Here is a 12,803-nt window from a genome sequence, read left to right as displayed (position 1 = left end):
TGAACAAAATTTGGCTGAATTCTTCCGGAGAAATCACCTCTTCTTTTTCCCCCAGGGAGAGGTGAACTAGGTAAGTGTTTATGCCCAAAACATTTGCAGACTCGCCCAGTGTTTCTCTCGGTTTTCTTTCTCATATTCTAATCCTCTGATTCTTTATGTCAGAAAGGAGACTTAAATATGTATTTACATCTGAAAAAAATCAAAACGCATAAAATTCTGGCAGGAAAATAAGAGACTAATAACTACTTATAGATAGAATTGTTTATCTAATTTTTATTGCTAGTTATTACACGTTTGGAAGAATGTTTGACAACATTCTAATTAAGCCCTGGAATCAAGATATTGACCAAAAGAGGTGAACATTAATGTTTCTAAGTTTTAAGGAATCTTGGTTAACATTTCATTTGAATGATATAAGAAAATACGTGGTTTTCCATTTTGAATTGCTGGTTTCCATCTTAAATGTAGAGCCAGGCATATCTTTTCTGGGAATTCTCATAGTGTGAAGAAGAAAAATACAGTATAACGTACTAAGAAGGAGTAAACTGCCTGACTGTTTATCAGGCAGTCTTTTTTTTTTTTTTTTTTTAAGGAGAGCTCTTTCCCCAAAAAACATACAACTACTTTCTAAATGAAGCTAGATATGAATCGAGATTAGGTAACACAGCAAAATTTGCAGAAATCTGATATTCCAGGATTCCCCTCATTTGGGATAAATTCATTTATTATTTTCCTCCCTCCCTCTCTCTTCTCCCTTCCATCTTCTTGTCTGTTTTTTCCGTTCCTTTCTTACTTTCATTTCTGATTTTAGGTGCAGTTGGTTGGGTTTATCACACACCTCGGTTTATAACATAACAGCCTCTTTGCACTGTGGGAAGCTGCTCTCTTGTTTGATTCCTTTTGTCCCTCGTCTCCACTTCCATTTTCCTCTCTTCCATAAACAAACCACTGTCCTCTGGTGTTTATTGTGCCTTCTGTATTCTTTTAAAAAGGTACATGGTTGTTTGATGTGCAGGTTTTATTGATTTATAAAAGTGTAGTGTATAAAATATATTGTTCTGTTAATGTATCTCACTGTTGCTTTTTTTTTTTTTTTTTTTTTTTTTTGCGGTACGCGGGCCTCTCACTGCTGTGGCCTCTCCTGTTGCGGAGCACAGGCTCCAGACACACAGGCTCAGTGGCCATGGCTCACGGGCCCAGCCGCTCCACAACATGTGGGATCTTCCCGGACCGGAGCACGAACCCGCGTCCCCTGCATCGGCAGGTGGACTCTCAACAACTGCGCCACCAGGGAAGCCCTCACTGTTGCTTTTTGTCGACACTGTACTTTTAAGACTCTTATATGTTGTTCAGAGCACATGTGGTGATTTTAACCTAATATCACAATGTCAAAATGTAGGCAACTTACCTTCAAATGGTTCAGAAAAATAAGTATATATAAAGCAAAGGTGGCAAGACGTTGTTGATAACTGATGACCCTGGATGAGGTGTCTGCGTGTTCTTTGCACTCTACGTTCAACTTCTCTGGTTGAAAAATTTCAAAATAAAATGTTGGGGGAGAAGAAATAGGAAATCATAGAAACATTAACCATGCACAATGAGAACTGTGTGTAAAAAGGTTTCCATATCCTCAGAAGCATCAGTCAGTTTCCCAGGCAGGAGTGGAGACTGCATTTCGCGACCACGTGGGGCAGCCCCCTGCTTCCCTGAGGTGAGCAGAGTCCCGTGCGGATTTACTCTCCTGGGAGGTTGGAGTCCTGGCTTCTTTTTTCTGATGTCTCCATGTCTGTCTCCTCCACACTCAGGGCTGCTCTCTGGGGCCTGGGCAGAACCAGGCCTGTGTGGACCAGGACTTTCCCCAGGTGTGCAGCTCCCAGGTTTTTCCAGCCCAACTGTGGCCACCTTTTCCTTACCCGTCTCTTCCTGTTGGTGGCTTCCTCCATCATCAGCAACCCCTCCTTTGTCTTCTTCCCCCCAAACCCAAGCTGCTCTCAGCAGGGCACCTGCTGTCATTTGAGGTCAGTGCGGATTTCAGTCTGTGTGTGCCTCCCAAGGATAAACGTCTTTAAACTCAGTGACTGATGGTTTAAAGTGCCCCCACTTACCTCCATCACTCTAAACAGTGTTTGCTATGTAAATACAACTTTAAGACAGTCCCCGGCCTCTTTTCCAACAAATTGTTGTCCCTTAGCCCCTCCTACATAGAAATTCTGGGTTCTCAACACCTTAGCCCTTACCTGTACTTGTTATGTAGGAATTACCTGGATGTGATGTTAGCCTCCAAGGGTACCACTGAGGTGAGGTACCCCAGCAGTCATGGATCAGAAAGACTCATGGTCCAAAAGGTGCACAGGCTTAGGGGATGGGGTGTAAGGGGGGAACAAGGACCACTCTGCCTGAATCCCAGATCATAAAAATTTCACATGTCCTGTCTCTCTTCTCTCTCTCCCTCCCTCTCCCTCTCCCTTTTTCTGCTGCATCGCCTCCTGGCAGCACGCATGTGAGGACCAGTATTGCATGTTGAGCAAGCAGACCCAAAAGACAGCAGGCATGGGGGCCAACACACCACCTGCTCTATCAGAGAGACTCAGGTGTGCACACCTGGCCACAGCTGGAGCTTGCCAGTTAGCCTGCCTAGCTCTTGGCGCTTTAATTCACTTTTCTTGGGCAGAGCACATACGGAAGCAGGTGGCATATACTGGGCATTGCCAACATGTGGTTGGCGTCAGCATGACCCAGCTGCCAGCTTAGGGCAAGCACGGTGACTTGGTCTCTCCATCTTTCTATCTATGAAGAATATTGTTTGTCCCATTACATATTCCTTTTATCATACTTATCTTTTGCATGCCTTTCAGATGATAACTTACTTATTAGCTATATTTAATATATCCTATTAGGTTTGCTTATATTGCATAAGCTACTTGCTTACCTACTCTCTATACTTAACACTTGGGCGTTTCATCCGTTCTGCCTGTTTTTCTTGTCTTCTACAGCAGAATTGATTATTGCCAAAGAATACAGCAAAAGTACTTGAGAAGGAGACAAGCTTTGGTTTCTATGAAAGGAATTCCCAGCACTCACAGTCATGTAGCAGAGGTTTGGGGAAAACAAGTCACCTTCATATTGTCCTGAAATCAACCTAGGCAGGGAAAGTCAGTCATAATTTCCCCAGAGGAGTCATGGAACACTCTCAGATGTACATCTAAGGATGAGTAAATGGGTAATGAGCTTTGATAGTAATGTCTTATATTTCACATTTATTGAAGTGGGGAATAGATATACATATATGGAGAGAGAGATCTGTTTTCACAATGCTAGATACTTCTGAACAGTGTAACTATCAGAATACCTCATGCGTGTTTTTTTTTAATTAATTTCTTTATTTTTTTGGCCGTGTCAGGTCTTAGTTGCAGCACGTGGGATCTTCATTGAGGCGTGTGGGATCTTTTGTTGCAGCTTGCGGGCTTCTCTCTAGTTGTGGTGCATGGGCTCTCTCGCTGAGGCATGCGAGCTCAGTAGTTGTGGCGCATGGGTTTAGTTGCCCAGCGGCATGTGGGATCTTAGTTAGCCCGCCAGGGATGGAACCCGCGTCCCCTTCGTTGGAAGATGGATTCTTTACCACCGGACCACCAGGGAAGTCCCCACCTCATGCACGTTTGTACTTCTCTCTTTGCATCAAGCTGGAAAAAGAGCCATCAGTACTTCATTCATAATAAAATGCTCTTTGCAACCCCTTCTTGGTCCTGCAATCCTCCCTATTTCCATTTCTATTAACGCGTACACTTCTTGCTCCTGCCAGGAGTGAGTTAAAATAGGAACATGAATTTCTTTGAGCATATGTGACTTAATGTTACTCCGCTTAAACAAAAGTAAAGAAGAGAAGAGAAAACAGCTAGAGAGCTCTGTTGTCACCCCAAATAAAGCAGTCACGTGTCCCAAATACAGTGGACGTAATGTTGATTTCGACAGTTGCCTAGTTTGGCCACGAGATGGCGCCATGCACCAGTAAGACGCAATGGCTACTACGGTGCAGGCTGCTGTGCCGGCTTGCGGCCCATGGAGGGATGGTGACCCTGAGAAGGGACAAAAACAATACGACAAACCTTAGGAAGCGAGTGAAGGCTGAGGACGTGGAGACGGTGCAGAGCAGAAGTGGGGAAAGTACACTTTGAAATCAAATAGTTGCTTCCCAGTCCCAGCTCCCCAACCTTCCTTTTCTCATATATATATATTTGAGATTTATTATGAGGAACTGATTCAGAAGTCCCATAATCTGTCCCCCCTGAAAACTGGAGACCCAGGAAAGCCAGTGGTGTAATTCAGTTCAAGTCTGAAAGCCTGAGAGCCAAGGGAGCTGACGGTGTAAATCCCAGTCCAAGGGCAGGAGAAGATGAGATTGGATGTTGCCTCCAGCAGTGAGAGAGCAAAAAAAGGAGTGAATTCCTCTGTCTTCCGCCCTGCTTCTATTCAGGCCCTTAACAGGTTGGGGGGTGGCAACCCACACTGGGGAGGGCAATCTACTTTAAAGAGTCCACTGATTCAAATGCTCATCGTCCTCACAGACTCACCCAGAAACAATGGTGAATCTGGGCACTCTGCAGACAGTCAAGCTGACATCATATTAGGAGACCCATGATGTAGATATGTTTCGGCATTGGTGATATTAACTCAATCACAGGTTTCTCCACAGTAAATTTACTATTTCCCTTCTAGCTTACTAGGGGTTTTGTGGGGATATACTTTGAGTCTATGCCAATATCCTGTTTCTCATATTTTTGCCTATTAATTTTAGCAGTATTCTTACCTGCAACTATTATTACTGTGATGTTTACCTCAAGGTAATTTTTAAAATTTCTGCCACCCCTTCTGTACTTGTTAATTGGGATCTAAAAGAGTCTTCTGCTCACTTCTAAGTGAGAATGGGTAGGACAGTGTACTGGCTGTTGGCTCTGTGGTTTGTGGTGATGATTCGTGGTCACCTTTGTCCAGTAGAAATATTGGGAGGTGGATGGAAAGGCATCAGCCTTCTGACCATGAAGAAAAGAATTATTTTTCATATTGTTTTCCAAATGTTATGTGATTACTTACATTGTCATTAATTTAATAATAACACTTTCACAGTAAAATAGACCATAACATGACTGGTTATCTTCTGAGTGACTATATTCATTAAGTCAGAAAGAAAAGAGTGTGGGTAGGGTAGAAATGACATGAAAGTTTCTCATTCAATTTCCCCTGCATGTGAGAAGCAGAGAAAGGACAGACTTCTCAAGCTCAGTGTGAATGATATGATGACTTTTATGAACCTGGTAGCTTTAGATCATCTAACAAAGCCTTTTCATGGACTTGGCTGGAGGCTCAGGAGATGCTTTTGACTCAAGAAAAATACTTTGATTTGAAAGGGGTTTTGGTTACTATTTTTTCTTTATACGAGCAGAAAACACCACCTTTCCTCTCCTACAGAAAACTGCACTCTGTAGGTAGAGAAATAAGGGCAGGATCTTTTATCCGACGAATTCCAAGTATTTTAGGGTTGGGAACTCACAATCCTTCCTTACAGGCAGGCACGGGAGAGAGAACTATTAGTCTTTGTGTAAAAACCAAGGGAAGGAGGGCACAATTACAATAAGAAAGAACGAGCTGGCCTCTGCAGACAGGTGGGCTGATGGCTGGGACATCGGACAGTTGCAGCCCTCACTGCTAAGGTTTGCTGCCAGTGACTCATGCAAGTTCATTCCAGAGCCCTCTCTCCACTGCCCTCACTTCTCAGGGTTTGCTCTCCAAATCCCTAGATTCCCCTCATTCAAAAACTAGCCTGGAAATACCCTACCTTGATCTTCAATCATTTCCTTGATTACACTTTGACCCTGAACGAGCCTTGCATCAACAAACGACAAAGGAGTGAAAATGAACTTTATATCTTGCGTTATCCTTTTGCCATCTGACTATGAATATTTCCCAACACAAACAAGACCAGATTCTTTCTTCGGAGTGGGTGGACTGTTGAAGGAGGGAAGCAGAGAGAGGATTGAAGACTGAGGGTCCTGATGGGTCTGTCCACTCAAATACTGTTGAGTTCATTTCCTGGTCTCTGCAGCACTGCACTGGGCAGGGATATTCTAATTCAGTTAACTCAAGAGCTGTAATAAACTCAAAAGGGAATTTATTTCAGTGCAGAAGGGAAATAGCTAAAGTTTTGGACAACTTGTCTTTTCCCAGATTCTAAAAGGGAAATCACTTAAAGAACTGGGCTTTTTGCAGAAAGATCCCTTCGTGGGAACTCCCCAGGGTCCACACCATTCCTCTTGCCCCTGGTTTTTTATTGAGGGCCCTTGTTCAACTCTCTTCACGTGAATCTCTACCCATCACCTTCAGGAGACCCGTCCTCGTAGGAAAACCTCATCCCCAGGAGGGTCTCATCACCTGCGTCAGGCTCCATTCCCCTGGTCAGTCGCCAAGTCTCAAGTCTAAATCACTCCGTTTAGAGTGACAGGGGCGTTTGCTGGGGCTCAGGTCAGTAGGGTGGGGCGTCTGAAGGAGAAAACATTTGATGCTGCTGGCTCCTGGGTCTCGTGTGAGCCTGGGTCTCCCAGACAACGGATTTTCTTCCAGAATCCCACCTGAGAGGTTCCTGAGTGTCTGTTTCTTTAAGTCTCTGACCTGATAGAACAAGAAGGTCTATAAACCTCACCTGGCTTCTATCAGGAGGGGAGGCACAAGTTTCCAAGAGTAAATAATCACTTTTCAAGGGAACGATGCAGACTGCACTCACATCTAGGAAACCAATAATTTTCTTAGCTAGTCCACTGCTTCTCCCTTATCTAGGTCTCTGGGAGATGTCAGTACACCGTTACTGGGCAGAAGGGGGTCTGATTGCTTCCGGTTCTAGTACTGACCCTCCCGAGTCAGACCCCAACAGGAGTCCTTCCGCCCCGTGATGCTCGTACCAACAGAATGAGACTTAGTTTGGTTCAGAAGGAGAGGAGAGCTTTATTCTTTGATTAGATCATGGAGAGATAGGAGCTCATGGTCTAGAGTACACGTTCGCCGCCCCAAACCAGCAGGGCTGCTTTTCCGGGCTCCTGTCGGCGGGGAGGGGGCGGGGCTCTCGAGGGGCGGGGCTCTCGAGGGGCGGGCTCAGCCGCGCTGCTCACGGCTCCAGCTCGCAGTGCCGTGCGCAGCGGCTCTGCACACGGGCCGCCGAGTGAGGCGTCGGCGGCCATCTTGCACGGCAGACTCCGGTCTGAAGGATTGGCAGCGAGGCCTCTGCACGGGACGACCTGGGAGCAAGTGAAACTCGACTAAGCACAAAGGGAGAGAAAAAAGGTAAGATTTTATTTTACGACCCAGATTCTGTGTTTCCTCCCCGGGACTTGTTGATGGGCTTTGCCGGTGACATGTCCCTCCTCTGGCTTCCGTCCTGCGCCTCGTTCCTGAGGGGTGCTGAGGGGCGCAGGTTCGGCTCCTGGAGCTGTTTCCTGCTGAGTGTGAGGTCGTCAGGCCCCGGGGGGAGGAGCAGGACGTCTCCCGCCGCCTGTAGCCGTGTCTGGTGGCCCCCCGGCGCCCCAGCCCTAACTGTTGCGTCCGTGAGTGACCGCCGTCTGGAGCTTTATAGATCCGGAGGGTCATTAAGGGGCCCAGGAAAGGCCCAGCCCCAGCGGCGCGAGGGTGGCCGGCGTTTCCCCGGCTCCAGAAGTGTTCACCAGGTCAGGCGGCCTGGTTTCTGCAGCCAAGCGGCCTTCCCAGTGGTCTGTGCGCGCCTCCTCCAATTAGGCCGCGTGCGTCCACGTGAAAACAGCTCCACGTGCTGCCCGGTGCACAGACCCCCGCCCGCCTCCTCCCCGGGGAAGCTAAGGATGATCCGGGGCAACTCGGTCCCCCAGGACCATACCGGCCAGTGAGTCGGCGGACTTTTGTCACATCTGGAAGTCCGGGCCGGTCTCGCTGGCCGCTGTGGCCAGGGTGGCTGTTAGCTTTTTTATGATGTCAGTGTTGTATATGGTTCCCCCGGCCAAGGTCACTAGCTCCCCTCTGAGCACAGTTGATTCCTACAATTAGTCGTCTGCTCTTTTGAGACAGACTTTTGTTGATTTTCGGAAGAGAAGCTTTAGGTCAGAGAAGGGTTCGCACGAGTAATCAGGGGGGTCCGTTTCCCCAGGTTGTCCCTCTGGAGGTTGAGGCTCCGGGGCCCCCTTCACGCGAGTGTCATGTCCCCGTGGAGTGACGCCCAGCGGCTTCCGGGCGGGTGGGTGCGTAGCATCACCAAGTGGGGTCCGTTCCTCTTAGGAGTCGCTGGTATCGCGGGGCTGCAGCTTTTCCAGGTTTTCAGATACACGTGGTCCTGTGGCCGGAAGGGGTGGGGGGCAGGTCGGAGGGTGCGGGCAGCACCTGGTTACCACGGTGTCTCCTACCTGGAGGACACACTCGAGTCGTTCCATTTCATGGACGTCACACTCGAGTCGTTCCAGTTCAAGGAGGCTCCTGCGCTTGGGGAGTGGCTTTACTGAAGGTGAGCTCAACTGCACTTGACTTTAAATTATCCCTTGGGGCTAACGGAATGTGGAGCAGCTCAATTGGGAGTAATTTAATCCAAATTTTTTGAGTCCCCTGGCATAGCTTGACCAAGGTTCCTTCTAAGGGTTGATTGGACCGCTCTACTTTCCCTGGTGATTGGGGTTTCCAGGCTTAGTGAAAAGTCCATTTTATGCCCAGGGCACTTGTTATCCCCTTTGTCACTTGAGACAGGAATGCTGGGCCATTCGCACTTTGTGAGGATCCTGGGAGCCCAAACCTGGGGATTATCTCTTTTAGTGATACTTTAGCCACTTCGGCTAATGTTTCAGTTCTAGTGGGGAACCCTTCTACCCACCGTGAACACGTGCCCGCTAGCACCTAGAGATACCTGAAGTTGCCCTGTGCTCTCGGCATGACAGTGAGATCAGTCTGCCATTCTTCTCCAGAATATGTCCCTCTGGTCTGAATGGGCTTTATCTGGGGGGCTCTGGGGGGTCTGGTGTTTGGAATGTTCATTGTGCAGATGGTGCGCGTCTCAACTATCAGACTGACTATACTTTTTATGCCGGGTGTTATCATGAGCTCAACTAACCAGTTATATAGAGCTTCCCGCCTGTAGTGAGTTCCTTGATGAGACTATCTGATGGCTTGACAAACTGCAGTTTGGGGAAAGAAGTATTGCTCATGTTCATTAAGTAGCCCCCCAAGGCCTCCTAGATCTCCGTTACCAAACTGAATTAGGGTCAGCTTGCCTTCGCACAATAAAGCCAGTTTACTGACACCAAGTTGTGATGAAGAAAGGTGTGGCATTTATTACAGGTGCAGATAAAGAGCACAAGTGGCTAACGCTCAGAAAGCTGGGGTTCCCAGTGGATTTCTGGGAAATCATATTCATTTTAACATCTTTATTGGAGTGTAATTGCTTTACAGTGGTGTGTGAGTTTCTGCTTTATATCAAAGTAAATCAGCTACACGTGTATGTATATCCTCATATCTCCTCCCTCTTGCGTCTCCCTCCCACCCTCCCTATCCCACCCCTCTAGGTGGTCACAAAGCACTGAGCTGATCTCCCTGTGCTATGCGGCTGCTTCCCACTAGCCATCCATTTTACATTTGGTAGTGTATATATGTCACTGCTGTTCTCTCACTTCGTTCCAGCTTACCCTTCCCACCCCCCCCCCGTGTCCTCAAGTCCATTTTCTACGCCTGCGTCTTTATTCAGGGAAGGGTTTTTAAAGGCAAGGTGAGGGAGAGATTCGCAGGGTACATGATCAGCTGGTGCACAATCCTCTGGTTGATGGTGAGGTAACGGGGTGTCACGGGAGTTAACATCAATTCTCTGGCCCCAGGTGGTCTGGGGGCCATGTGCTCATGGTCATCATGCAATTAATTTCTTCCATCTGGTGGGGGTTCTAGTATCAGAAAACAACTTAGGGATGTGCATCAGACAGTGTAATTTATGTCCTTCACGGAGGAAATAATGATTCTGTGACTGCTACATGGCTGATCTATTGTTTAAATTTTTTTTTTTTTTTTACTACATGTTCACAGTCTTTCAATCTTTAATTCTTGAGCCAGCCTTTTGTGACTCAAGGGAGGCCTGGGAGACTAAAGCTTTTCTACAAACAAGAGGCAGGCAGAGGACATGGAGAGGAGGGCGGGCGTCTATCCTGGAAGGCTCCATAGGGTCTTGCTCGGTTACATATTGAAGCCCCACTTCTGGGCTTTGTGTGCTGCTTCCTTTGTATAGACTGGGGAGTAGCTGGATGGATCTGGCCTCTTAGGTGTGAGGGTAATTACCAAGTTACTGGTTCTAGGGCCACCCTTTTGGTGGCTGCTTCTGCTTGTCGTTTCCCTTTATAATCTCCACATTCCCTGTTTGATGACCCCTACAGTGAGTCACTGTCACTTTTCCCAGAAGAACGAGCTGCTTTTAGGAGTCTCAGTATGTTTAAGCCATGTTTTACCTGCTTATTCTCTGCAGTAAGCATACCCCTTTCTTTCCAAATAGCCCCGTGTGTGTGTAGGATGGCATATGCATACCGGGAGTCTGTGTAAACATTTAAGATGTTCCCTGTCCCGAGCTCCAGTGCTCAGGTGAGTGCTATCATCTCACCTTTTGGGCTGAAGTCCCTGGGGTTAGGCTTCGTGCCTCTATGACTCGGGTCTGGGAGGTCACTGTGGGTCCCACCAGCCTTTTTCCCTCTCTTATGAAGCTGCTCCTATCTGTGAACCATTCCTCTTCTGTGTTTGGGAGAGGCTCACTTCCTAGGTCGGGCGGCTGGAATAGATCATGTCTGTGGTTTCTGTACAGTCAGGCTCCAGAGGCCCTGTTTCTGTGGGTAACAGGGTAGTCGGATTTAGCGTGTGACAGGTTTTTATGGTAACCACTGGGTTATCTAAAAGCATAGCCTGAACTTGACCTTCAGGGGATAACCATTCTCTTCCCTTAGAACTTATTAAAGCCTGAACCTGACATGGGGTCCATGGAGTGACTGGCTGACCAAACGTTAACTTTTCAGCCTCCTTTAGCAGAGTTGTAGTAGCTGCTGCTGCCCGTAGGCAAGGAGGCCATCCCTTAGCAGTCTGATCTAATTGTTTAGAGAAATAAGCAACCACTGAGTAAGGGGTCCCAGTCTTGAGCTAATACCCCGAGGGTGATTCCCCTTCTCTCATGAATGTAAAGGTCCTAAGGTTTAGCTGAATCTGGGAGGGCCAGGGCAGGGACCCAAAGTAATTGCTTTTTCAATTATTGAAAGGCCCTTGACATTCTGAATTCCATTCAAAAGGATCACATCATAGCATGCATCAGTATGTCTATCTTGCCAAACAGTGTTCCATTGCATGTAATACCACATTTTTTTTATCCACTCATCAGCTGATGTACACTTGGTTTCCCCCACCCCCAATACACTTTTTTTGTTTTTATGAATAGTGCTGCTATAACATTTGTATCTAAGTGGATATACGTTTTCATTTACCTTGGGTAGGTAACTAGGAGTAGAATTGCTGGGTTATATGGTAACTTTGCAGCTGTACCATCTTACATTCCCACCAGCAATGTATGAGGGTTCCAGTTTCTCCACATCCTCTTTAACACTCGTTATTGTCTTTTTAGTTATAGTGTTGAACCATTTAAGATCAGTAAACAAGTGCAGAAAGAAGTCTTATGACATCTCCCCCATGTTTGTAAGCTCTGTGCCTGGCCTAATGGTCGTGCACCTAGAAGGCACTCCCTAAACATCTGTTCAATGAAAGAAAATGAAAAAAAAACAAAAAACCAAACCTTTTATTTGTATGTTGCCTTAGATTTTAGGTTTTTACAAAGTGCATGCACAAATTCTACGGCTCAAAATAACACTATAGGAAGTAGGAAGAGTGGGGATTTCCCATTTTAGACCTGAGACATTTAGGTAATAAGTGAAGCATCTAGATCGCTGGTCCCCTGGCTTCATATCCAGTCTTTTCTGTACAATTTAACACTGATTTTTTCAATATGTCTTTTAAACACCTTATTAGTTAATTCAGAAAAGAATGCTGAGAAGTTTCAAAAGATCTTAGTTTAAAAAAAGACAGCAGAAGCTGAAGGGACTGAGTGTATTTGGCCGTTTGGAGACAGCTAATTATGGTCCTGAGATAGTTGTGGCGACTGGAGAGAACAGTTTGGGGAAGCCTGACAAAGGAAGTCACTAGACGTCCAACTTTAGCAAGAAATCTCTTCATCTTTTGAAGTAGAACTAGTAGTTGAGCATTTGCAGGGCTGGAAAATGTAGGGAATGTCAAAGAGAGCTCTAAATCAGGTGAGGACTGATTATGTAGGTTGTAGATTGCATTATCTGAGAAAGAGCTAACACCAGAAAGTAGGTAATCGAAAAATTACAATTTTCAGGGAGTTCGCTGGTGGTATAGTGGTTAGGACTCGGTGCTTTCACCGCTGTGGCCCGGGTTCAATCCCTGGTCAGGGAACTAAGATCCCACGTGCTCCCACATGCTCCCACATGCTGCGTGGTGTGGCCAAAAAAAAAAAAAAGTAGTATAATAAACCCCCATCATGCCTATCAGTTGAAAATTATCAACATTTTGCCATTCTTATATGTTTGATTTATAAAAAATGTTTGAATACATTAAGGCATTTTTGGGGGGGGGTTGTGTTGGGTCTTTGCTGCTGCACAGGGGCTTTTCTCTAGTTGTGGCGAGCAGGAGCTACTCTTCTTTGTGGTGTGCAGGCTTCTCATTGTGGTGGCTTCTCTTGTTGTGGAGCACAGGTTCTAGGCGCGCGGGCTTCAGTA

This window comes from Globicephala melas, chromosome 18 (assembly GCF_963455315.2).
Source record: "Globicephala melas chromosome 18, mGloMel1.2, whole genome shotgun sequence".
Classification (NCBI taxonomy): Eukaryota; Metazoa; Chordata; class Mammalia; order Artiodactyla; family Delphinidae; genus Globicephala; species Globicephala melas.
This window is presented reverse-complemented; position numbering follows the sequence as displayed.